This window comes from Emydura macquarii, unplaced genomic scaffold (assembly GCF_026122565.2).
Source record: "Emydura macquarii macquarii isolate MOO-44397 ecotype Brisbane River unplaced genomic scaffold, CSIRO-AGI_Emac_v2 contig_1253, whole genome shotgun sequence".
In the NCBI taxonomy this organism is placed as follows: Eukaryota; Metazoa; Chordata; order Testudines; family Chelidae; genus Emydura; species Emydura macquarii.
This window is the reverse complement of record NW_027131390.1, coordinates 41,439,788-41,463,749: the sequence shown is the minus strand read 5'-3', so window position 1 is coordinate 41,463,749 and position 23,962 is coordinate 41,439,788. Positions and strand designations below refer to the sequence as shown.

Sequence of the window (23,962 nt, the reverse complement as noted above, 5' to 3'; positions counted from 1 at the left end):
AGGCATAGAGCGAGCCACAGCTGGGCTTGGCTCCCGGTGAGTGGCAGGGAGCGGGAAGCCCAAGGGGGGGGGGGGGGCGGCGGAGCTTGTTTTAGCTCCCTGCCAGTGAGAGCTGCCCAGCACGCTCGCCCCCCCCCCCAGCATTTAACCGTTTAAACGTTCTATTTTTAGAATGTTTAAATGGATTTTAAATTAAACTAATTTTTACATCCCTAATAGCAACCTGCTGCTGGACCAACATTGCCACCCTCTTGCATGTGTCCTGACACCGCACAGGCAGGACGAGCTGCTCACAAAACTCCAGAAATGTCACTTTCTTCACATGAAAGTTCTGGAGCCACTGCTGGTCACCCCAGGGCCGTATGACGTGACCCCACCAGTCTGCACTTATTTCCCCACTCCACAAACACTGGACTACATAGGGGGCATCAGCAACTAAACCAAAAGTCATGAGCAGCATCAGCCTGTTGCAATGTATCCTCCTCCTCCTCCTCTGACAGGAGCCTTCAGTACGTCAGAAAATGCCACCAAAATGTCCACCAGCATCTTATGGATGTTCTGCCCATTTTAGGAAACAGGAATGAAAATACAAGCATGGCAAATTCTTCAAATGGTGCCTCCTCCATGTTGCTGGCTCCAGTTGCTGGGAGCTTGCAGACCCAAAACTCAGCTTGGCTGACTGGATTGGTGGGCCGAGACAACTTCTGGTAAAGAGCTGTGGGATGGACAGTCAAGGTTTTCCATGGTGCACAATGAACAAAGGGCCAGAAAGGCTACAGCTGGGAGAGCGCTAGGAAGCCTGGGATAGGCTGATTTGACTGGGTCTGCATTGTGCAGTGTGGACACATTAGTGCTGGTGTGAGATGTGGGTCTTGAAATCCTAAACCCAGGGTCACTATTCAGTGTGGACACTTCAGCACAGGCTAAGAAACACTGAGCCTGCAGACTTGAGGCCCAGCCCCAGGCTTGCATTGCAGAGACGGTTACAGTAAAAAGTACACAACTGTAAGTAGAAATGTGGTGTTATGTAGTCAAAATAAAAAAAGTAGGCAATAGTGAATATGTAAAGTGTATTATATTTGAAGGCCTTTTTCTGCACATTAAATTCTCTGAAACTGTATGGTGGGTAGACGCTTTGACCTTTGTATGAACTCCTGCTTTATATCTGGGCTGGAGAATGCAAGTTTAGCAAAAACTTAGATACAGAAAGTTTGTAATATACAGTTAAATACAATGGCTTCTAGGTGTTGTGCTATACCTTGCTAATACAAATGATATGAAGTTGTCATCAAAAGACATGAAGAGACAGTCTGTAAATTCTCTAGTGTTAGCCAATATTAACAGAATACACAATATTAACATCATATATATTACTTGTTTCTTGAATTATCCTCATGTTAAGATCTTCCCAAGTGTTTTTTTACTTACGTTAAACAAAGAGATAGCTCAAGTATTGTAATTTAAGGGCTAGGCACAAACAAAGCAGAAAAAGAGGCCTAAAATGTTCAAAATAAAATTCCTGTCTTGTGTACATGCCTCTCTGTTTTTGTTCAATGTGTGGGGTCTGCATAACTGTCAAAATGTAAAATATATGCCATGTTGAAACTTACAACATAACCCTTATATATAAGGTGCAGCAGTTACTGTTTATAAAAAACATGTCACAGAAAATAGAGAAGATATATTAGATAAATTGATATAGGGAAAGCTGTGAAACTGCCTCAGTTAGGTGCAAATGCAGGAGGGAAAAGCACAGAAGTTTTGAGACAGGGTGACTGCTGCAAATTCCGTCTTCCAGAGGGATTGGTAATGTAGGTACTCTTCCTTTCTGTATTAATTTTGACTAATAATCATTGATTAATACATTGATTCAACCCAGTTTTTGGATATCTCTTGTAATTAATTTATGTTGCACCCACAACAAGTGTGATCATGTCAACTAGTTGCACAATCTGTGGTATGCCGTTGTGCACTGTTTCAGAGTAGAATTTTTTAAATGCTACTGTTTACTTAGTAGCATGCCTAATAGCTTGGAATATTCTTCCCTGGTGCTGAACTACACTTGAACTTCTTCCATTTCATCATAGGGGGTGAGGAAAAGACACACAAAATAAGATATTTCCATTTTGGCAAAAGGTCGTTTGTGTCAAAGTCCCCAATAAATCTGAGGTACATTCTGTCAAACAAAATTCCATGTACAATCCCAGTGGAGACAAAGGAAAGTTCGTTTTAACTCACTGTTGCTAGTCAAGATCAATTTTATCTTCCCCACCTGCCTCTGATGGATATTTCTTGGAGGAGGAGGACATACTCCCAGGACTTATAAGACGAAGGAGCTGATATAAAGGATCCTGGGATTGACTCCAAAGAAGGGTGAGGTGCAAAAGACATAGGCAGGCAACTCATGAAGCTGAGAGACCACACTGAAGAAAGTGGTGCAAACTGTGTGGGAATTAGCTAGTGTATTTTGCCAAAAATCTTTGGCCAGCCCTATTTAAGACATTTATCACATTACTCGCCTGTGTGAATTCTCTTATGCTTGATAAAAGTTGAGCTCTTATCAAAACTTTTCCCACACTCAGAGCAGGTGTAGGGTCTCTCTCCAGTGTGGACTCTGCGATGCGTAAAGAGGTGAGAGCTCCGACTGAAGCTTTTCCCACACTCAGGGCATGTGCAGGTTGTCTTTCCTCTATGGATTCGCTCATGACTAATAAGGGCTGAGCTTCGACTGAAGCTTTTCCCACACTCAGAGCATGAACAGAGTGTCTTGCCTATATGAATTCTCTGATGTGTGGTAAGGTTTGAGCTCCGATTGAAGCTTTTCCCACACTCAGAGCACATGTAGGGGCGCTCTCCTGTGTGGATTCTCCGATGTGTGATAAGGTGAGAGCTCTGGCTGAAGCATTTCCCGCAATCAAGACACGTGTAGGGTGTCTCTCCAGTGTGAATTCTCCGATGTTTGATCAGGTTTGAGCTGTGGTTGAAGCTTTTCCCACACTCAGGGCATGTGTAGGGTTTCTCTCCAGTATGGATTCTCCAATGCCTAATAAGGTCTGAACTCTCATTGAAGCTTTTCCCGCACTCTGTGCACGTGTAGGGTGTCTCTCCTGTGTGGATTCTCCGATGTGTGATAAGGTTTGAGCAATGATTGAAACTTTTCCCACACTCAGAGCACGTGTAGGGTCGCTCTCCTGTGTGGATTCTATGATGTGTGACAAGGTGTGAGCTCTGGCTGAAGCTTTTCCCACATTCAGAGCACGTGTAGGGTGTCTCTCCTGTGTGGATTCTCCGATGTGTGATCAGGTTTGAGCTGTGGTTGAAGCTTTTCCCACACTCAGGGCACGTGTAGGGTTTCTCTCCTGTGTGGATTATCCAGTGCCTAACAAGGTCTGAACTCTCACTGAAGCTTTTCCCACACTCGGAGCACGAGTAGGGTGTCTCTCCCGTGTGGATTCTTTGATGTGTGATAAGGGCTGAACTTCGACAGAAGCTTTTCCCACACTCAGAGCATGTGTAGGGTGTCTCTCCTGTGTGGATTCTCCGATGTGTGATAAGGTGTGAGCTGTGATTGAAGCTTTTCCCACACTCAGGGCACGTGTAAGGTGTCTCTCCAGTGTGGATTCTCCGATGTGTGATCAGGGCTGAGCCATGACTAAAACTTTTCCCACACTCAGAACACGTGTAGGGCGTCTCTCCTGTGTGGACTCTCCGATGTGTGACAAGGTTTGAGTTCCGACTGAAGGTTTTCCCACACTCAGAGCACATGTAGGGTCTCTCTCCCGTGTGAATTCTCCGATGTGCGATGAGGTGTGAGCTCCGACTGAAGCTTTTCCCACATTCAGGGCATGTGTACGGCTTCTCTCCAGTGTGGACTCTCTGATGTGTGATGAGGGTTGAGCTGTGACTAAAGCTTTTCCCGCACTCAGAGCATGTGTAGGATCTCTCTTCCATGTTGTTTCTTTCATGTGTAATAAGGTCTGAGCAGCTACTGAGGGTTTTCTCTGCCCTGTGCTGACTCTCACTGGCTTTTGCCTGTGCACAACTCCAAGAAACTTTCCTTCTCAATCTTCCTGCTAATGTCCCACGTGGTTCTACTTGCTCAGCGTCTTTCTGCTGGGGATTCTTCTCCTTGGTCTCACTCAGCATCCCTTCACCTGGAGGGATAGAGAGAGAATCCAGACATAGGTCACTGCCTGTGCTGAGGAGAAAGGAAACCTCAGAAAGCAAAATGAAAAAAGGTGAAAACAAACCAAAATATTGCTGGAGAGATTAAACAAAACATTATTTGATTTCCACCCTCTCCCTTCATTCTCCCCTCCCCAAGCCCTTTCCCAGAGGACAGAGAGGAGACTGTCATTTCTGGGCCACATCCCACTCAGGGGGAAGGAAGACTGGGGAGGGAGCTACAGCTGGATGTGAGTCATGTTGAAGTAAACTGCTTTGGCCTTAAACTTTGGTCAAGAAAAGTATGTCTTATGGGTAAAGGGAGAGCGTAAAACAGAGAGTGAGAATGTACTGAGAAATGTTAACTGTCTGAACCGAAAAAATGCTTGTACTGCAGTTCGCTTATGTTTGTAATCTTGACTGATGAGAAGAAGAATGAATGCTGTAATTCTAACACTGCTATAAATATATGTTAAAATCTGCCAGGGGGCGGAGACCCTTTACTGACCACAGGCAACTCTGTCAGTGGCTCTCCCCTTGCGTATGCTTGTACTTCATAATAATAAAAGAGCCTCATATCTCTGATGAGCCTCAACTAAAAACGCAGAGTGAAGCCTCGTTTCTTCCACAGTCAGGAGAGGTGGGAAGCCATGAGTGATATGTGCCATGAAGATGTCACGCCTGCTGGGAACGATTCTGAATTCAGAGAGCTCACAAGACCTTGGCAGGGAATCCCAAATGTTTCCTTTATTCATGGACAGTTTTTGAGTTGGTTTAACTGATGCCTCACCTGTGCAGGCCCCTCTCTGGATCTCTCTTTTCTCATAGCCCTGGAGATCTGGGACCCACGGCTCATCCCTTTGTTCCAGCCAGGAGCTCACATCTGGTTGGAAACAAAAGCAAGTGAGATCAGTTGAATTTGTGAGACAAAGTCATATCATGATACTATTGTATTTAACTGTGGTGGGATATACAAACCCCCCTCTGGGCCTGACCAGGTTAAAGGACACTGTCGGGCCCAGGTAGCCCAGTCCCCCCATGCCTGTGGAGCATGCTTCAGCTTGAGGAGTACATTAGAAGATGGTTACTGAGACCATGACACTGGTGAGGCCCCACAGGGCTCTGCTCCTTTGAACTCCATGGGGGAGCTTGAGTGGGTGATGAGACACTGACCAAAGACCTTAGCAGAGGCCGTTGGCTTGGTGGAGAACTGCCTGGCGTCCTGTGGGCCCAAAGCTAAAATGCCAAGAGCCAGTCGGGTGCACTGCCTGGGCCCCAAGTGACACTGAGCCCACCTCACTGAGGGTATCCAGGGGAGCTTGGACACTGAATCCTAGCAGAGGAGGATACAAAGACCAATAGAGGAGCCCGGAAGTCCATCCTCAGTTGGCCAGGGGACACGTGGGTCACGCAGAGCAGCCTCATTCGAAGGGGCCACCCACTCAGGAGAATTAATGGACAAAACCCTTTCTCCCATGGGGCTGTTCTGCATGTGAGCAGCCAGGCCATTTCAGATGGGACTGCCCATTCATGGACTATAACTATGGGCAGGCCTGGATAGCAGATATCTGGGCTCAGAAAAGGGGCCCAGGCAAAATGTTAGTCCCTGTGTAAGTGAATGGAGTAACAGTACAAGGACTGATGCACTCTGGCTGCAGCCGGACTTTAATTAGGGAGTGGTTGGTGGGGTCGGGAGGAGAATCTAGAGGCAGGGTCTACCTCCAGTGTATCCATGAGGACATACAACCCTGCCTACTGAGACAGGTGCAATTGACTATGCGAGACCACACCAAGACAGTGCAGGCTAGAGTGGCCAAAGATCTAGCCTATCTGGTCATACTTCAGCATGACTGGAAGTTTTTCAGAGATGTCCAGGGATGGCATGGACCATTTGTAGAGGGGCTAGAGCCAGGACTGGAAGAAACAGGAAGACAGGAGATGGCCATAGTGGCCAGGAGGGGGTGACATGAAGAAACGGCTCCATCAAAAGCCAAAGTTCCAGCAGATGGACCATCCTCATGGTAAATGATATTTCATCTGAACTTAATTGAGCAGTAGGGGCCTGGTACCACCTCTCTACCTGGATCTCCTGTATGGCAAATTATATATTGTGGGAGAGCAAAGGAATGACCCAACCCTAAGTCAGATTTCTAAACGTCTCACCCAGAAGGATGACAAAGAGTTACACCCTCAGAAGCTGAAACTGTGACCTTATTTTGAACTGGTAGAGGAGAGGGCATATCAGGTGATGAAGGAGGCTCAGAGAGGGTAGGTCAGAATGCAGCTTCTAGTATCCAGGAATTTCCAAATGGGGGGATGGTTGCTTCAATTGGCCCATACTACCATCCAATGCAGGGGATACCTCTGGCTGCCTGATACTGGGATTGGATGACAGGGTAAGGATCACTTGATGGTTGTCCTGTTCTGTTCATTTCCTTGGAAGCATCTGGCATAGATGGACCATTGGTCTGACCCAGCATGGCCATTCTTATCTTCTTATGGATAGGTGTAGACCTGGTGGGCCCACTGAAAACGACTGAAGCCAGATATAAATATACATTGGCGATCTTGGACTATGGCACCAGATACCCTGAGGCCATTCCCCTCTGGTCAGAAATGGCAGCTGTCATTATAAGGAAACTCATGGAAGTATGTGCTTGAGTAGGAATCCCAAAAGAATTACTGACAGAGCAAGGGAGAAACATCACCTCGCAGTAAATGAAGGAGTAGTGCGACCTGCTATGGTTCAAGTCCTTGAAGACCTCGGTATACCACCACCAAACCGGCAGCCTAGTGGAACAGTTTAACAAAACACTGAAAAAGTTGAGGAAGTCCATGACCACTGACACTGGGACCACCCCACCTGTCCTGCTCACCATTTGCGAGGTGCCCCAGGCACCCACAGGTTTGTCCCCATTTGAATTATTGTATGGCAGGCAGTCAAGGGGAATCCTGGACCTCCTCCGTGAGACATGGGATGGGCAGATCTCCAGAACCACCAACGTAGTGACCTATGCTATGCAGTCAGGAAAGAAACTGAAGAGCTTGGGGGCACTTGCGAGGGGAAACCTGTAAAAGGCACAACACAACCAGGAGCAGGCCTATGACAAGGCCCGTCTCTGAGAGTTCCAGCCTGGAGACCGAGTGTTACTTCTGCTGCCGACACTGAAATCCAAGCTACTGACCTGATAGTAAGGGCCCTTCAAGGTGGTACCACATTTTGGAGGTGGAGGGGTTGATTATGAGATCCAGCTACTCAGATTAGGAAGAAGTCAACCCAGGCTTATCATGTCAATTTGCCCAAGACTTGTAAGGGATAGGAGGGTCTCCTCATTACCCCATTCCCTCCCGACTCCCAACTCATCCCTCAGGCCCCGGCACCCAAGATCATTCCCCAGTGCTGGCAGGGAAGAATCTGTGGCCCAATCAAGAGTAGCAAAAAACAGGGGGCAGAGTGAACAGGCTTTAGGAAAGACAGGTCCTTCTCCTGAAATGCCACATGGAAGGTTAAACCTGAGATAGGACCACGGTGCTGGTGAGGCACACAAGCAGTGCCTTCTCCAAACCCTGACCCTGCCTGAGAACCGACAGATCCTGTGGTGATACAAAAGATTTTTTTAGCTTCTACAACCTGTGTAAGGGTTCAGCACCATAAACAGCTCCCTGTCACACAGCTGGGCAGAGGGAAAAGATCATTAATTGGTATGTTCTAATCAACATAACTGAGATGGTGGCAGTGAACCATAATGTTGAGAGGACCATAAATATGTCATTACTTTAGTTTTATGAGGTTTCTAGAATTAATATTAAAGAGAGTTTTCAGTGATTGCGGCTAGAAATCCAAAATGGTGGCCTCAAGGATCATAGGTGAGGAAACCAAAATGGTGGCCTTAGAAACAGTTTGACTAATAGAGAGCAAATAGGCTGGGGTGAAATAAATGTCACTCCAAATACCTGAGGGGAGGGGTCAGTCAGGTAAATATGCAGGTTCTCAATCGGGTCTAGCATGAGATTAGAAGCTGTGATTGGTCCATAAAGGTAACCAATCAGAGCATCTTAGGAGGGATTGGTAGAACAGGTATGCTAATGGCAAGGATTGAAACAGAGGCCAATCAGAAAAGGTCAAAATCCATAAATAAGGCAGGCATCTGACAGGCTTGAGTGAGTGTGCTGGAGCAGAGAGCGAACACAGCAACGCAGAGAAAAGGAGCAAAGTGGACAGCAGAAAGCAGAAAAGAAACAGAAGCCCGAAGAAGCAAAGATTGCTAAAAGAGCTTCTGAAATCACTGACAGAGCAGAAGGATTTTAATACGTATCAAAGGAAGAAAAGCACAAAAGAAGTATGACAACTCTCTTGTAAATGATTATAAGGAAAGAATGGGAATAAATTAGATGATAAAGATGGATGACTGGGTGTGTATGAATGTAGTTTAAGTAAAGGAACCTGCTGCCTACTTGCCACTTCCATTCTACATGTGACTGATCATCACATGTAGAATGCCCCATTTGTTATAGTGTAAACTGGGTTACGTCATTGCATTGCATTATACAATATTTAACTAAGTTATTGTGTTATATTGCATTATGGTATACAATGAATATTATAATGTATCTATATGATTTATGCTATACGACGCCATGTTTATATGATTTATGCGGCCTCGCACTGTCTTATATGACTCATGGTGCCCTGCATTGCATTATGTGACCTATGTTACTTATTATATTGTGTCACATTTTGATTTTGGAATCCAATTGTATTAAGTTTAGCATTTAATAAAGAAATATTTTGCTTTCAAAGAAATTACTGTCTAAATGTTAATCCTTCAAGCAGAAGGCTGTATCCATATCCTCCCAAGGGTAAACTGAGGCAGTCAGTTCTGTGAAGTTTTCCAATGATCTAAACATAGTAAACACTTGCAAATCCCCTAAGATGAGCCACCTCCCGTTAGCTATTTATAAAGACAAGGCTTGTGATTGGTCCATTAATGTAACTAGACCATTATAGGGGTCTCCTGGGTCAAAACTTTGGGGTAACAGTAGGCCTTTGAGGCAAGAGACGGGAAACCAGGTATGCTAACCAGTAGGCCACCTAGGCCCTCTCAACAGACGGTTACATTAACGTTATGAATTTTACCTAGTCCTTGAAAGCATAAAAGTGTCAGGAAAAATGCAGCCAGCAAGAGGAAAAGTTTTAGGCTGGCAAAACTAAGCTAAAAATTTTACAATTACACATGGAGTTGCCAAGAAACAGTTAACTGCCATAGGGAAGGGCACCCCTGCAATCCATTTGGTGGGCAGACCAAAGCAACAGGCACTGGGAAAGCAAATTCAGGTTTTGCAGGAGCAGGTAACAACCCCCACTCTCCTCCCAGAGCCAGGATAAAAAACAGGGGTCCAGATTTCCAGCCCTCTGCTTCAACCCACAGAGCCCCACTCATCACTGAGAGCTAATTATATAACCTCTTTGCTCAAATATTTTTACATACCAGTCAACTTTTCCTTTATGTCCTCTCTATTTGCTAAACGCGCTGCTGCCACCTCTACTTTAAAATTTCCTCACAGAGTTAATTAATCTCTCTTGGCTCATGTCTCCCTCCCTTCCTAGACTGCTCTCCACCTGCTCTCCCCTCGCTTCTGCCCTTTGTTTTCAAAATGATAATTATTACAAAAACCCCTGTCGCAGGAAGAAATGGAGCTACTAAAAATAATCATCAAAGTACTTAAAGTGGTAACTTTACTTAAATAAGTCCAGCTAACTAATTATTTTAACTCTTCAGGAATGCAACCACTGAAGAGATTCTGAACTTTTTTGACAATATTGATGCCAAAGAACAGAAACTATGGCCTGGTCTACACTGGTGGCTTACTGCGCATTAAAGTCCCTAATATGCATTAATAATAACTGCGTCCACACTAGCGCGTTGTTAATGCATATTAAGGAGCACTTTGATACGCAGCAATAAGAACACCTCTGCCAAGAGGATTAGCACATGAAGCGCATTAGCTACTGTGCAGTAGTGCAAGTGTGGACTCAATCCGACTTAATGCGCATTAATTGGCCTCCGGAGTGTATCCCATCATGCCCCATTTCAGTACCCGCCCCCAAAGCAGCCCCAGGAAGATTTGAATCTTCATTTCCTGTAGTTACCAGCATGGAGAGAACTTCCCCATTGTTCTCAGCATGGCTACTGCAAAGCCCAGATGTGCTCCCAGAAACACAGGAGTTATTCTTGACCCCCGAGCAGTCCAGCAGCACACAGGACAGCACAAATGATCCTGTGGAAGGTACATCTGGTGAGTTTTCTTTCTTATTATGATTGGTGTCCTTGTACATTGATTGTGTGGTGGTGGGGGGGGGGGGGGCATTTTGTTGCCTGTACTGGGTGATAACCCAGGTCTCAGTTACTGTATGTGTTGAGAAACGCTACGTGTAACGTCACTTGTTATAACATGGGAAATATTATATATGTAATCTGTGATCCCTCCCTTGATTTTCTCTGCAATCAAGAGAGGCAGACTCTTGGCTTCCTGCATTTTAAGCCTTGTTCTCCGAGACCACCATGCAGTGTTTTAAATCCAAGCCTTGCTTCCCCCCTCCCCGGCACAGCGCAAGCCCCGAATGCCTGCTCAAACTTTTTTAAAGCCAAACCTTGTTCCCCCTCTCCCCAGGACAGTACAAGCTGCGAATGCCTGCTCAAACTTCTTAAAATCCAAGCCTTGCTTCCCCCCTACTCCCCAGCACAGCACAAGCTGCAAGTGCCTGCTCAAACTTTTTTAAATCCAAGCCTTGCTTCCCCCCACAGCAAGCCCCGAGTGCCTGTTCAAACTCTTTTAAAGCCAAGCCTTGCATCCCACCCCTCTACCCAGCGCACAGCCAGGAGTGCCTGGTGAAAGTGTTTTCAATCCAAGCCTTGCTTCCTAGATACATTGTTTCATGGACCACTTTGTGTAATTGGCAACAAATTTAGATTGTATCTAGCTAATGATGTGATGTTACATTTGCATTCAGAACAACTTGCAACAACTTTTTGCAACAATGTTTAATTGAGTCCTTTTTCAAACTGTTACAGTTCTATCGCTGTACTCAGTATTCTAACTATGTGTACCCTGTTGTTTCTATTTCATTCTGTAGACACCTATGCAATGGACCAACCCTTAAGAAATGCAGCTGACAGACTATCTCTGATTAGGGGGAAAAAAAAAAAGAAAAGAAAAAACAGAGAAGATATGTTTTCCAAGCTCATGAGCACCTCAACATCATCAGAGACGGAGCAAAGAACGTGGAGACAGATCTTGAGCCAGACCATCCACAGTGCCATGGATAGTCATAGACAAACGCAGGAGACTGTGCGCAGCACCACGGCGGAGGTTCTGAAAGTCCTGTGGTACCAGTCAGACGTGCTCGGGCGTCTTGTGGATCTTCAGGAGCAGAGGCAGGGCACAGTGCTGCTGCAGCCCCTCCAGAATGCTCCAGAAACCAGGGTTATGGTGCCCTCCACCTTCCCTGCTACCACAAGGTCTCGTGCTAAATTGTCCAGAATGCAGCCCCTGCTGTACTCCACCCCAGCAAGCTCCCACCCAACCCCTGGAGACAGTGAATGAAGCCTCTCCCCCCCCCCCTCCCATTACTGGAATGTAAAGAAAGATTTTCTGTATTAAAAAATGGTGTTCAATAAAAAACTTACATATTCAGGTGGCATTTGTTGGGCACAGCCATCAAAGGGGGATTGGGTGAGGGGAACATCAAAGCCAAACAACATACATGAACATAAATCAGTCCTACATCTCATTGCAGAACCTGGTTTTCAAAGCTTCCCTAATGCAAATCGCTACTCGATTAGCTCTACGCGTACTGCTGGCATCTGGCTGTTCATAATTGGCACCCAGTCTTTCTGCCTCCACAGCCCAACCCTGGGGGAACCTTTCCCCCTTAGCTTCACACACATTATGAAGAACACAGCAAGCAGGTATCACAGAAGAGAGGTACTTCCCACTGATGTCCAGCCTAGTGAGGAGACTGCTCCATCTACCCTTTAAGCGCCCAAAGGCACATTCAACAACCATTCTGAAGCTGCTTAACCTCTTATTAAAACACTCCTTTTCACATTCAAGGTGATCGGTGTAGGGCTTCATTAGCCAAGGGAGCAAGGGGTAAGCAGGATCCCCCAGGATCACTATAGGCATTTCCACACCCCCAATGTCAATTTTTTGGTCAGGGAAGAAAGTGCCCACCTGCAGCTTAGAGAAAAGCCCCGAATTACGAAATATACAAGCATCATGCACCTTCCCAGGCCACCCCACATAGATGTCTGTAAAATGACCCCTGTGATCCACAAGCCTCTGAAGGGCCATGGAGAAGTACCCCTTGCAGTTTATGTACTCTGTTGCCAGGTGTGCAGGTGCCAAGATGGGGATGTGAGTCCCATCAATGCCCCCCCCACCCCCCCGCAGTTTGGGAACCCCATCGTGGCAAACCCCTCCACTATGTCCTCCGTGTTTCCCAAAGTCACAAGCTTTCTTAGCAAAAGTCTATGGATGGCACTGCACACTTGAATCACAGCAGCTCCCCCTGTAGATTTACCAACTCCAAATTGATTCCCAACAGAGAGGTAACAGTCGGGGGTTGCCAACTTCCAGAAAGCGATAGCAACTCTCTTCTCCACCGTCATAGCTTGTCTCAAGCGAGTATTCACGTGCTTCAGGGATGGTGACAGCTCTGAATGCAGTCCAAGGAAAGTTGCCTTCCACACACAAAAGTTTTGCAGCCACTGATCATCATCCCACAGCTGCATAATAATGCGGTCCCACCAGTCTGTGCTGGTTTCTCTGCACCAGAACCTGTGGTCCACTGACTGCAGATGAAACATGATAGCCTGCAGCAATCGGTCATTATTAGTATCTATTGCCTGTATCAGGGCAGGCAGAGTGACAATGGTGAAATACATAATTTCACTTACTGCTTCACTTAAGCTGGGTTGTATTTGTCATGCTCAGAATCACAGTGCACAACTTGTCTGTCTCCATGTCTCTGCAGCAATGGTGATCATGGGTGAGGGGAATGAAAAAACGGCGTGAAAATCCTTTTCCTGTTTGCTGGGGGGGGAGGGGGAGGGAGGGAAGCAGCACTGCATCATGGGACGATGACATTCGTCACAACAGCCTCTATGGTTAGTTGCACTGTGGGATAGCTTCCCACATTGCACTACTCTCTAATTCCAAGTACGGTTTTCCAGTGTGGACGCAATAAAGTGGATCAAGCACTGTAGTGTGGACAGTTTGCAGCGCTTTCTATAAAGCGCTTTCTAAAATATGCATTAAGCTAATGCACATTAGTGCTGTAGTGTAGACATAGCCCATGACTCTGCTTCTTGCTGCTTTAAATGTTGTTCAACACTGCTTTAAATGTTACTTACTTGGTTTTTTTTTCTAAAATGCATTGCCTTAATAACTTTAAGCTTTTAATGCCTTATTTTGTATAGTTATCAATACAATTCTAACACCAGTGTCTTTAATTGTAAGTTTGTTCTGTGTGTCGTGTATGTTGTCACATGTTATTGCAGGTTGTGTGTGTCACATAACTATTTGATTTTGTTGCAACAAAAGCTAATTTGATATTCATAATTCTAAACACTGTGGAGATTGAATTGCATAGTGGCGTCTGCAGCACCACATGCACTGCCCCCCCCCCTCCCCCAACGTGGATAAAGAGGCAGCCTAGGGAGGGTTGACTCAGCAGCACGAGCCGCATGTACCTGTCTCCTTATAAGGAAATGAAGTGACCCCACCTGCTGGTGCGTGGTCAGCAACTGCCCAGGATAATTGTAATCCCCTGGTTGGCTGGTTCATACCTGCCCGGGAAATCAGGAGCACCTGGTTGGCTAAACTCTGAGCCATGACCTTAGAAGGTCATGCAGCAAATAGCAACCAATGGGACTTAGCCTCTGCTGACCAGGGGAAACTATAAAAGTTCAAACCAAGGTGGCAGAAGGCAGAGAGGAATTGAATCCACCCGGCATATCTCCTGGTTGTGTCGGCTCGGCGGGCTGACGCATCTTTCCTAGCCCGCTTCACTGTGAACTGATCACTCACAGTGGCTCTCTCCCGTCTGCAGTATCTAAAGCAAACGGCAACTGAATTTGGCCAGCATAGTATACCTGTATATAATGTTTGTGAGTATGGATTAACTGTTTTCTGTTGTGTTTGACTTGTAACTTCTTTGGGGAACTCCAAAACCGGGCACCCTAGTGTCACATGCTGGCAGCCATGCGTTGATCCAAGAGAGATCACAAAACGCTAAAGTCTTGGATGGCACATTTTGTCCTTTCGTGCACGGAGTTCTCCTGCCCTTTGCTATCACTGTTTGCTGTGCAATTGCTTGCTGTGAAACTGTTTTTTATAGAAATAGAACTGTTTATTATAAGGATAGAATTGTTTATTATAAAATAAAGGGTTTATTGGTTAAACAAACCCCCAGAATCATCACTGTCTCGCTTAACCCCCCGTATCCCAAACCGAACCTATCAGAGAGTTTTTCTCTCCGTTTCCACAAAAACAAAAATACTTAAAAAAAAAAAAAAAAAAAAAAAAAAGTAAATGGTACCACACTATTTTAATGGTATGTTTGGGCTATAGCCATCATGATACCAATTAATTTTTTGCTCAAAAAGGTCTCAGTTATAAATATATGTAACTATATTTCTGGTCAACAAATAAATGCAATTGCAAACAGAAAGGATTCTCTTTTATTAATCACGGGTTTTTTATTTAAAGGAAACCCCAACATTAATGCAAAGGTAATATTAACAAAATGTAATTTTCTTTGGGGGGGGGGTTATAAATTTGTTCACATCTTTATTAAATATTAAAATATAGTTATAAAATGTAGCAAAAATGTCTAAAAAATATAACAATATATATAATATCTGGTTATGTTGCAAAATGTTAAAGCCAATCAAGCAATTTCAACAGGCTTCTACCTTTGCCTAACAAGCACAACCAAGTGTCATATAAGTTTAATACTCTCAAAGTGTTTTCATAAACTTGCATTTAAACTTTATTTTGGTTTAACTTTACACTATTTTATTTTTGTATGTTGTTTTTTAAAAGTATTGGTTATTGAAGTTTCTGCATTCAAATATTTAACAAAAGTTTAATTGCTATCACAAGTTAACTCTTAAAAGCTTGGATAAAAATTCCGTTACCAACTCTTTTGCTAAAACAAAGTGCTTAGGGGGGTGAAGGGGGAAAGAGCAATACAACATCTCACAGAAGATTGTGAGCATCTATTTGAGCAGTCCAGCACTACATTTATTATAAAAAAAAGGTTAGAAAGGCTCATGTTAAGTGAAAATGAATGTCCATGCAACAACTGCAAAAGCATCTAAAACACATATATTTGTGCCAAGGAATTGGGAAAACCAGAATAAAAGCATAGCTTGTATAAGACTTGGTCCCTATTACATTGTAAACAAACTAAGTTAATCTTTGGATTAAATTCGGGTTAGTGAAAACAAGAAAAATATAAAACAAGCAAGTAAATTGTATTATGTTAACCAACTGTAGCTGTTTAAGGGTGCATTCCACTGGTAGCAAACAATATCAGTGCACAGTGAGGAAACCCCTGGGCATTGGAAGAAGAAGAAATAAAGTCTTTTTAAAAGAACAGACTAGTCAAATGCACTTTGGCCTACCACACATGGACAAAAGAATATGCAATCAACTATAGAGACATTATAAAAGCCACTAGCTGGCCCAGGTCTAACTGTTGTTTAAAATGTATATTAAGCAGCAAAGTGAGTTTCTGTGCCTGGGGTTTTAAAACTTTATCACTGGAACAGGGATGAATTTGGTTACCGTGTAAAAGCGCGAGGTACATATGCACCTCTTTCCTTTGGTCAAGTAGAGGGAACTCAGACCCACAGCTCCTCAAAACACGGTCACACCTCTACCCAGCTGCTCCGACTAACGCCTCTGCCATTCACTACAGCTTCACCTAACCCAGTGCATGCAGCCGACTTGCACATGGATAACTCCCAGTGGCTGCTGCCAGCTCCCAGGGGCAGAGTTAAGGCCGCACAGGCGTGTACCTTAACTCTGGATTTCCTACTTCTGAGAGGTTTGAGTTGTACTGAACTCGACATTCTGAAAAGGCACAAGACACCACTGGGCACCCTTAGCCCTGCATTAATGAAGTTGTCAGTGAATACATGGATGTTCAATACATAAGCAGAAAAGGACGATTCCCCACCCCCACCTGCCATTCACACACTCTGGGCACGGCAATTTGAGGAGGGCAAAGGACGGGTGACAGAGCTGGGAGGTTCCTTGGCAGTAGGGAGGGGTTAGCAGGAGGGGAAGATTGGAAGTGAGGCAGGGTCATGGTGTGGGGCAGCAGCTGGGATTCGGTAACCTGGGGCTGGGCAGTCTCCATGTGGGACATTTGCTTCTCCCTTCCCTTCCTGTGCCCCTTCCACACCCTATTGCCAGCAAAGAATGGCCACCCTATCCTCCCCCCAGAGGCAGCTGTGTCTCAGGGCTCTACCATGCTGCACCCATGGCGTCTCTTTCCATTTGGGGAATGGCTCAGGGCAACAATTTTGACCTAAACAAGGACAAATCACTGCATGTACAGTGGGTAGGAAACATCCCGAATCTGAGGAGATTTTAAACTGACATTGGACAAATAGGGAGAAAACAGGGCAAAAGCTGTGGCGGAGAATAGAGAAAGTGTCAATAATTAGAGAGAAAAGAAGAAAAATATTGACATGGATTTTATAGCCATATTTGATCATTACAGAAATGGGTAGGAACTGAACAGGATTTTATAAATATTTGAGAGAAAAGCAGCAAAATGAGAGGGGATTTCAAGCCCCCTTTTCCCCATAATTTACTAACTGCTCACATTTCACACTGTCTCTTCCCCTCACCTCCACACTGCAGACACACAAAGGGGAAACCCCACTGAGCCTCGTCTCTTCCCCTCCTGAATCCCCCAGCTTTGCCACTGGGCAGATTCCGGTAGCAGATCAGTGGCTTCAAGGCTGTTAAGGCAGCTCTGGTCCCTCCCGCAGGTGCATTAACAACAAGCAGCAGATCCCCAGGGGCGGGGAGAGCCGAGGCTCCTGGTGACATTTGTGCAGTCATTTTTCTGACCGTCCCCAAGATCTCTCAGTCACCCACAGTCTCCGGCTCAGCAGTCAGTGTCGGCAGAGCCTGGGGCTGCCGAGGGGGTAGTTCCAGCCACTGGAGGAAGTCGGCACCGAGGGAGCTTTAAGGAAGGTCTCTCCACAGCACAGACCCTGCTGAGGAGCAGCAGCTGCCCAGCCTGGGCTCCCAGATCACACTGGAGGTCACAGCCTCCCACCCAAGAAACTCAACCCTGGTACCTTGGGTAAAGAGAGATGGAAGGAGCAGCCTCCCCTCCCTTACCAATAGCTAGAACCCTCTGATCTCCCTGGCTCCTGTGCTAATCCAGAGTCACTCCTTATTCTGCCTTGCAGCGACTCTGGAATCAACAAGACCAGAAATGTGACACTGGAGGGAGGACTCCAAAAGTTGTTTAAATACATCCTGGGAGGGGAGATTCCACCCCTTCCCACCTCCCCCCACTCCCCACATCCGGGCCAAGGACTCAGGGCAAAGGCTTTCCCTCCAATCCCTGAACATCCTATAGTTTTGAAGGGGAGAGAAACAAAATTTGTGGTGATTTTATATTAGTATTTGATAAATGGAGAGAAAATTATCACTGCCCCTACTGGCCAGTCACACAGGCAGCAGGGAGCCCTGGGCAACGCTGCTCTAACAGGAGATGGAAGGAGATGGAGGAGCCAGAAGATTCAATCAACTTTCATGCCCTGTCACTGCCCAAGAATGGTCACCAAGGACCCACCCCAGCGTGGCTGGGTCTCAGCACTGCAGGAAGAGACCCCTCATGGTGACCATTCATCATGGACTCTGGGGCCCTACTGTGGAAAACAGCTATTGCAATGTGAGGAATTAGTACAGGAGGATGGAGAGTCTCAGCTCCACTGGGCACTGCCTGGGGGAACCGAGACCCACCTACGCACAGAGCAGCCCCCTGAGGGGAGTGAAACACTTGTCTTGTGCCCTCTGGGGAAAGGAAAAGTCAGTCAGGGTCCGGCCACCTCTCCTGTTAGCAGCTAGGAGACCCCGTTCCCCCAGTTAGTGCCAGGCCCTGCCTGTGATGTGCATCTGAAATGGGGCAAGCCACTCTGACCAGCAATCATGTGCATTTTAATGGAGATAAAGGAAGAAACAAATGATTCTCCAATGTGAGTGGGAAAGTTGATCATTGGGGAATTTAACCCCTCTGCTTCCTCCACTATGGAAAATGAGCAACAGGTTCCCTCCAAAAAGGAGATGGGCCTGCAAATAAAAAATATGGAAAACACCTCCAAGCCAAAGAGAATTTTTTAAAATCAATATTTGATAATGATCTGGAAATGGCGAAATCTGAAATGTGGTATCCGTGTTCAGTAATTAAAACGAAAAGGGTGCAAATATGAGCAATTTGAAATCCATTGTCATAAATTAGAGGAAAGTGAAGAAGTTTGAGAGATTTTATATCAATAGTTAATACAAGGTAAAGAGGTAAAATCTGAGGGGATTTCATATCAATATTTGATAATTAGGGAGAAAAAGAGTAAAATTGGCAAGGATTTTATATCAATCAATATTCAAGAATTTAAGAAAAGGACAACGTCAGAGGAGATTTGATGTTAAGATCAGATAATTAGATGGGGAAAATATCAAGGGATAATAAATCATAGATAACTAAAGAGAAAATGGGTGTTCAGGAATTTTACATCAATATTTTAGAACTGAGGAGAAAATGGGACAAAAACTAAACATTTCCTAATGTAAGAGAAAAACACCAACAGCCTGCAGGGACATGGGGGGTGGGGGGAAGAAAAGGTCTGGGATCTTGCACCCTGCTGCTCCAAGATGCTCCAGAGGCAACTGTCCCATCGTGGGATGATACAGCAATGTACAGCAAACGGTGAAACGGATGGTTCCCCCTGGCCTGCCATTCACAGGGGCAGCAGGGAGCCCTGGGCAATGCTGCTCTAACAGGAGCGGGGGGAGGGGGTGGATGGGCCAGAGGGCTGGGGACTGGGACTGGCAGCTAGTGGCTGAGGGGGGGCAGCTGGGCTGGGGGACAAGGGGGGGGGCAGCTGGGTCGGGCAGCCTCCTTTCCCCTCCTGTGCCCCTTCCGCGCCATGTCGCTGGCTCCCACGCCAGAGGCAGCTGTGCCTCAGGGCTCCCCACACTGCACCCCAACCCCTCCTATTTGGCGAATGACTCGGGGCCACAATTTCCCACCTAAACAAGGACGAATCGCTGCCGATAAAAGGGCGGGAACCTCCGGAGCCGAGGGGATTGTAAATTCTCCGTGCAGAGAGAAGGGGCGAAGCTGGGCAGAGACCAGAGACACTCGGGCAGGGGGGAGAGAAGCCGGACAAAGTGCCCTGGGTCGCACCCACTGGTCACTCAGGGGAAGGGGCAGACTCGAGCCGGAGCGGATTTGATACAGCTCAGCGGAGGGAAGGGGCAGCTCAGCGGGGCCATTTCCCCCTTTCTCCCCGCCCGGCTGCCCCGAGCCGGGCCAATCTCCCCACCACACAGGGGCTCCGCCCTCCCTTCGACCCCCGGATTTCTCACCCTCCCGGCCCGACCCTTCCCCACGGGCGGCCCCCGGTACCTGGGTCTCTCCGGACGCAGCTGGTGTCGGCGGGGCGGGGCGGGGCGGGGCGGGGCAGGGCAGGCCCCGGCTGGCTGGTCCCAGCCGCAGAGAAGCCCCCTGGGGCCGGGCCCGGAGGCGCTTTGCCGAAGGTCCCCGCCCGGCTCGGGGCCCAGAGCCGCGGGGAGCAGCAGCTCCTTGGCTCGGCCCAGCCCGGCTCGGCTCGGCTCACACTGGGGGCGGCTCCGGCCCGAGCGCTCCCAGCCCGGCCCCGCTTTGTTCTCCCCGCGCTACCCGCCTGCTCCGCCCGGCCCGGCCCCGCTCCGGCTGCTCGGCTCGGCCCCTGCCTGGGCCTCCCGGGGCACCGGGGCTCTTCGGGCTGGACGCGGGCAGCCGGGCTTTGCCCGCTCAGCTCCCGTCCCGAGTCGGGCCCTGCTGGGGCGGGGTGAGACCCACCCTGAGCGATACTGGGGGCTGGCGGGAAAGTGCTGCTGCTGCAGGCCCCGACTTCGGGTGCGGCTTCTGCTGAGCGAGCGGCCTCGCTCCCAGCTGCTGAAGCCACCAGCGCCCGGGGATGGCCACCGGCTCCCTGCTGGGCCTGGGGCAAAGTCGGGAGCGGGGGATGAGCAGAGTCTGTGCAGTGGCAAACTGACGGGGACAATTGGAGGCAGGGGAAGGCGGGGCAAGGGGAAAATCAGGGGCATGGAGTGGGAGCCAGGGTTAAGAATGGGGAATATAGAATCATAGCAGATTAGGGTTGGAAGGGACCTCAGGCGGTATCTAGTCCCACCCCCTGCTCAAAGCAGGACTAACCCCAACTAAATCATCCCAGCCAGGGCTTTGTCAAGCCGCAGTTTAAAAACCTCTCAGGATGGAGATTCTACCATCTCCCTAGGCAACCCATTCCAGTGCTTCACCATCCTCCTAGGGAAAAAGCTTTTTCCTAATATCCAACCTAGACCTCCCCTACTGCAATTTGAGACCATTGGGCCTAGTTCTGTCATCTACTATCACTAAGAACAGCCTAGCTCCATTCTCCCTGGAACCCCCTTTCAGATAGCTAAAGGCTGCTATCAAATCCCACCCCATTCTTCTCTTCTGCAGATTACAGGAGCTGCCAGATAGTGGGAGGAGAAACCCCCGGATAGGAAGGGGCAGAGGATAAAAGATTCCCCAAATGAGGTGAATGATCTGCAGTGGCTGACAGAATAACATTTGGGAAGTAGAGGGGCATTTTTCCCTCTCCAGGTTGGTACATCTCAGCATCTGCTTCCCAGGCTGTGTTATTAAAGGCACAGTTCATCCTAATGCCTGGACAAGGCTGCTCTTCCCTGTCTGAAATGATGTATTGAGTTACCAAAGGAGCGAGGATTCAGTGAAATATTTTACATACACTCCCCCCCAAAAATTATAATTGTCATACACATTCTTAGTATGCTAAAGAATCCTTCATCAGCCGTATCTCGGCATAAAGCCTCATAACAGTTTACAAATTTGTCTTACCTGCCGTTCTGATTCCCTGAATTGGTCTCCTTTTCTTGTTGTAAGTGTTGTTTCACTCCATTAAATTATTTATTTTTATTACTTAGGTCTTCAACATTTATCTTTCATATTGTGCAGATGGATGGCATTGTGCTATTTAATTTATATTTTTAATAGCAAACAATTATTGAAAATATTTGCTAGTATCTTTAGCAATCATATCTGTTTCTAATATAACATTTCCTGTTTGTAATTGAAATATGGTAATTTATAGGGCTTTTTTTCTTTTTTATAACACAAGTTTATTCTTTAGGATCATATTACTTTAAGATTAACTGATTTCCTGGGTTGGTAACAAAACTGCTTGTTTGCTTTCATTCACCAATGGGGATTGCCTTTGTCAACTGTTTTGCAAACTTGGCACACTTGTGACTGAGGAGGATATAACCCCTTGTGTGCACAACTTGGTTCCCAAATGTTCACTCATGGCCAGCTATTTCAAGGGTGAAAGCACTCAGATGCCATTGAAAATCCCCTAAAAATCTTCCCCTAAGGACACTCCTGTTTTCTCTGAAATCCTTCTTAAAGGCAAATTTCTACTAACCCTTTTCTACACATAGAGATACAAGCCCATGATAAAGTGACAACCACAAGAATTCAAAAATCATTAAATAAGTACCTAAAAGACAATACATTAAAAAAGCCCACACATACAGGGCTCTTTTTATTTGCCTTTTTGCTTCTCAGACTCTAGGGTACACTGGCTTCATACGCCTACTTTTGCTGTTACCTCTATCAAAGAAACTATGTCCCAAAACAGCCTTACATTCCTGCAACATTCAACATTGTTTTGGATCACTAGTAACGTGTGATTCCAGCCCCGCAATTCCCCACCAGGAGGAGTCTGAGGTTTGCCACTGTCACAGTGCAGTCAAAGAGGAAACATGTCCATGACAACCTGATGGTGAACTGCATGACCAAGGCCCACCAGCAGCTCCAGTACCAAAGGGATGAGTGTTCACAGCAAGCAGAAAGGCAGAGACAGGTTACACTGCATGAGAAGAGACGTGCAGAGCAGGAGCAGGAACATTACTAGAAGAAGACAGAGAACAACAGAAAAAGCTCTCTTGAGAGGCTGCTTACACTAATGGCCACGTAGAGTGCAGGCTCTGCGCTGCCCACACCATGTCCTGAATCGCCTCCATGGTGCCACGTCCTGCAGGCCAGGAATGCATTAGACAATACCATCGTTGGGTGGCCCATGGAACCAGCTCTGAATGCTAGTCAGACGGCAAATGTACCCAATGCAGGCCTCCACCCTTGAGCCATCCTCTATCCTTGGGCAGTAGCACCAAATGCATGTCATATTCTCCCTTTTCCATTGGTCCATGCAAGTCCAAATTTGGGTGCACAAAACATCCTTGATCTCTGCTGCACATGTGCTTCTTGTTCTAGTTGTGGCAGGGACACTTTCAGGCTGAGTGTACCAGTTCAGCAATCCATTGCTGTCATGGGTCTGCTCCAGTACAAATGGCTCGCCTTTGGATTCACAAAGATTGTGAGGAGCACAGCCAGCCACCGCAAGGTGGACAGCACCGATTACAGAGGCATCCAAACAGTTCTGTAAAGAGTGCCAGTGTAATTTCAATCTGCCAAATGCATATTCAGCCACCACTATACATCTACTGAGAGTGTAATTAAACCTTCTTCTGCAGGGCCTCTGAGCTCAGTTTAATAAGCCAAAGCGGGTATGTGTGGTCCTCTAGAATAACAGTTACCCCATTTATGACAAAGTCATTAGGTGGGAATAGTGCACCACCCAGTCCATGAAGGTAAAGTCCTGATAAGCAGAAAACTCTGACATCAACTTTTCCAGGGCAGCCCACTCTGAGGTCCATGAATTGGCTTCTGTGGTCCACGAGTGCATGCATAACAACGGAGAAGTCCCCTTTGCGGCTTATGTATGTACTCTTGTGCTTTCTGAGGAGGGCAAACTAGAGGCACGTCTGTTCCAATGGCCCTAGTGGAGTTTGGAAACCCCATTCTCCCAAAACTGGCAATTACTGAAGGGACATCAGAAGCACGAAGCCTGCCAAACAATCAGTGGGACCACTGGATGATCGAGGTGCAAAAGGAGGCAAGGCCAGTGCACAGAAGCTAACTGAATTCTTTGCATCTGTCTTCACTGCAGAGAATGTGAGGGAGATTCCTGCACCTGACCCATTCTTTTTAGGTGATGTATCTGAGGAACTCCCCTAATTTGCAGTGTCAATAGAGAAACCTTTGGAACAAATGGATAAATTAAACAGTGATAAGTGCCCAGGACTAGATGGGATTCACCCAAGAGTTCTGAAGAAACTCAAATATGAAATTGAAGAACTACTAACTGTGGTATGTAACCATCATTTAAATCAGCCTCTGTACTAGATAATTGGAGGGTGCCTAATGTGATACCAATTATTTAAAAAAGCTCCAGAGGCGATTCTGGCAATTACAGGCAGGTAAGCCTAACTTCAGTACCAGGCAAATTGGTTGAAACTGTAGTAAAGAACAGAATTAGCAGACTTGTAGATGAAAACAATTTGTTGGGGAAAAGTCAACGCAGCTTTTCTA

The 23,962-nt window shown here is 46.7% G+C and overlaps 1 pseudogene; it reads right to left on the bottom strand.

The window, feature by feature from the left end:
* Window positions 1-1,180: 1,180 nt before the first annotated feature.
* The window catches only part of LOC137153365 (zinc finger protein 585A-like), a 57,320-nt pseudogene continuing 34,538 nt past the window's right edge, over window positions 1,181-23,962 (bottom strand).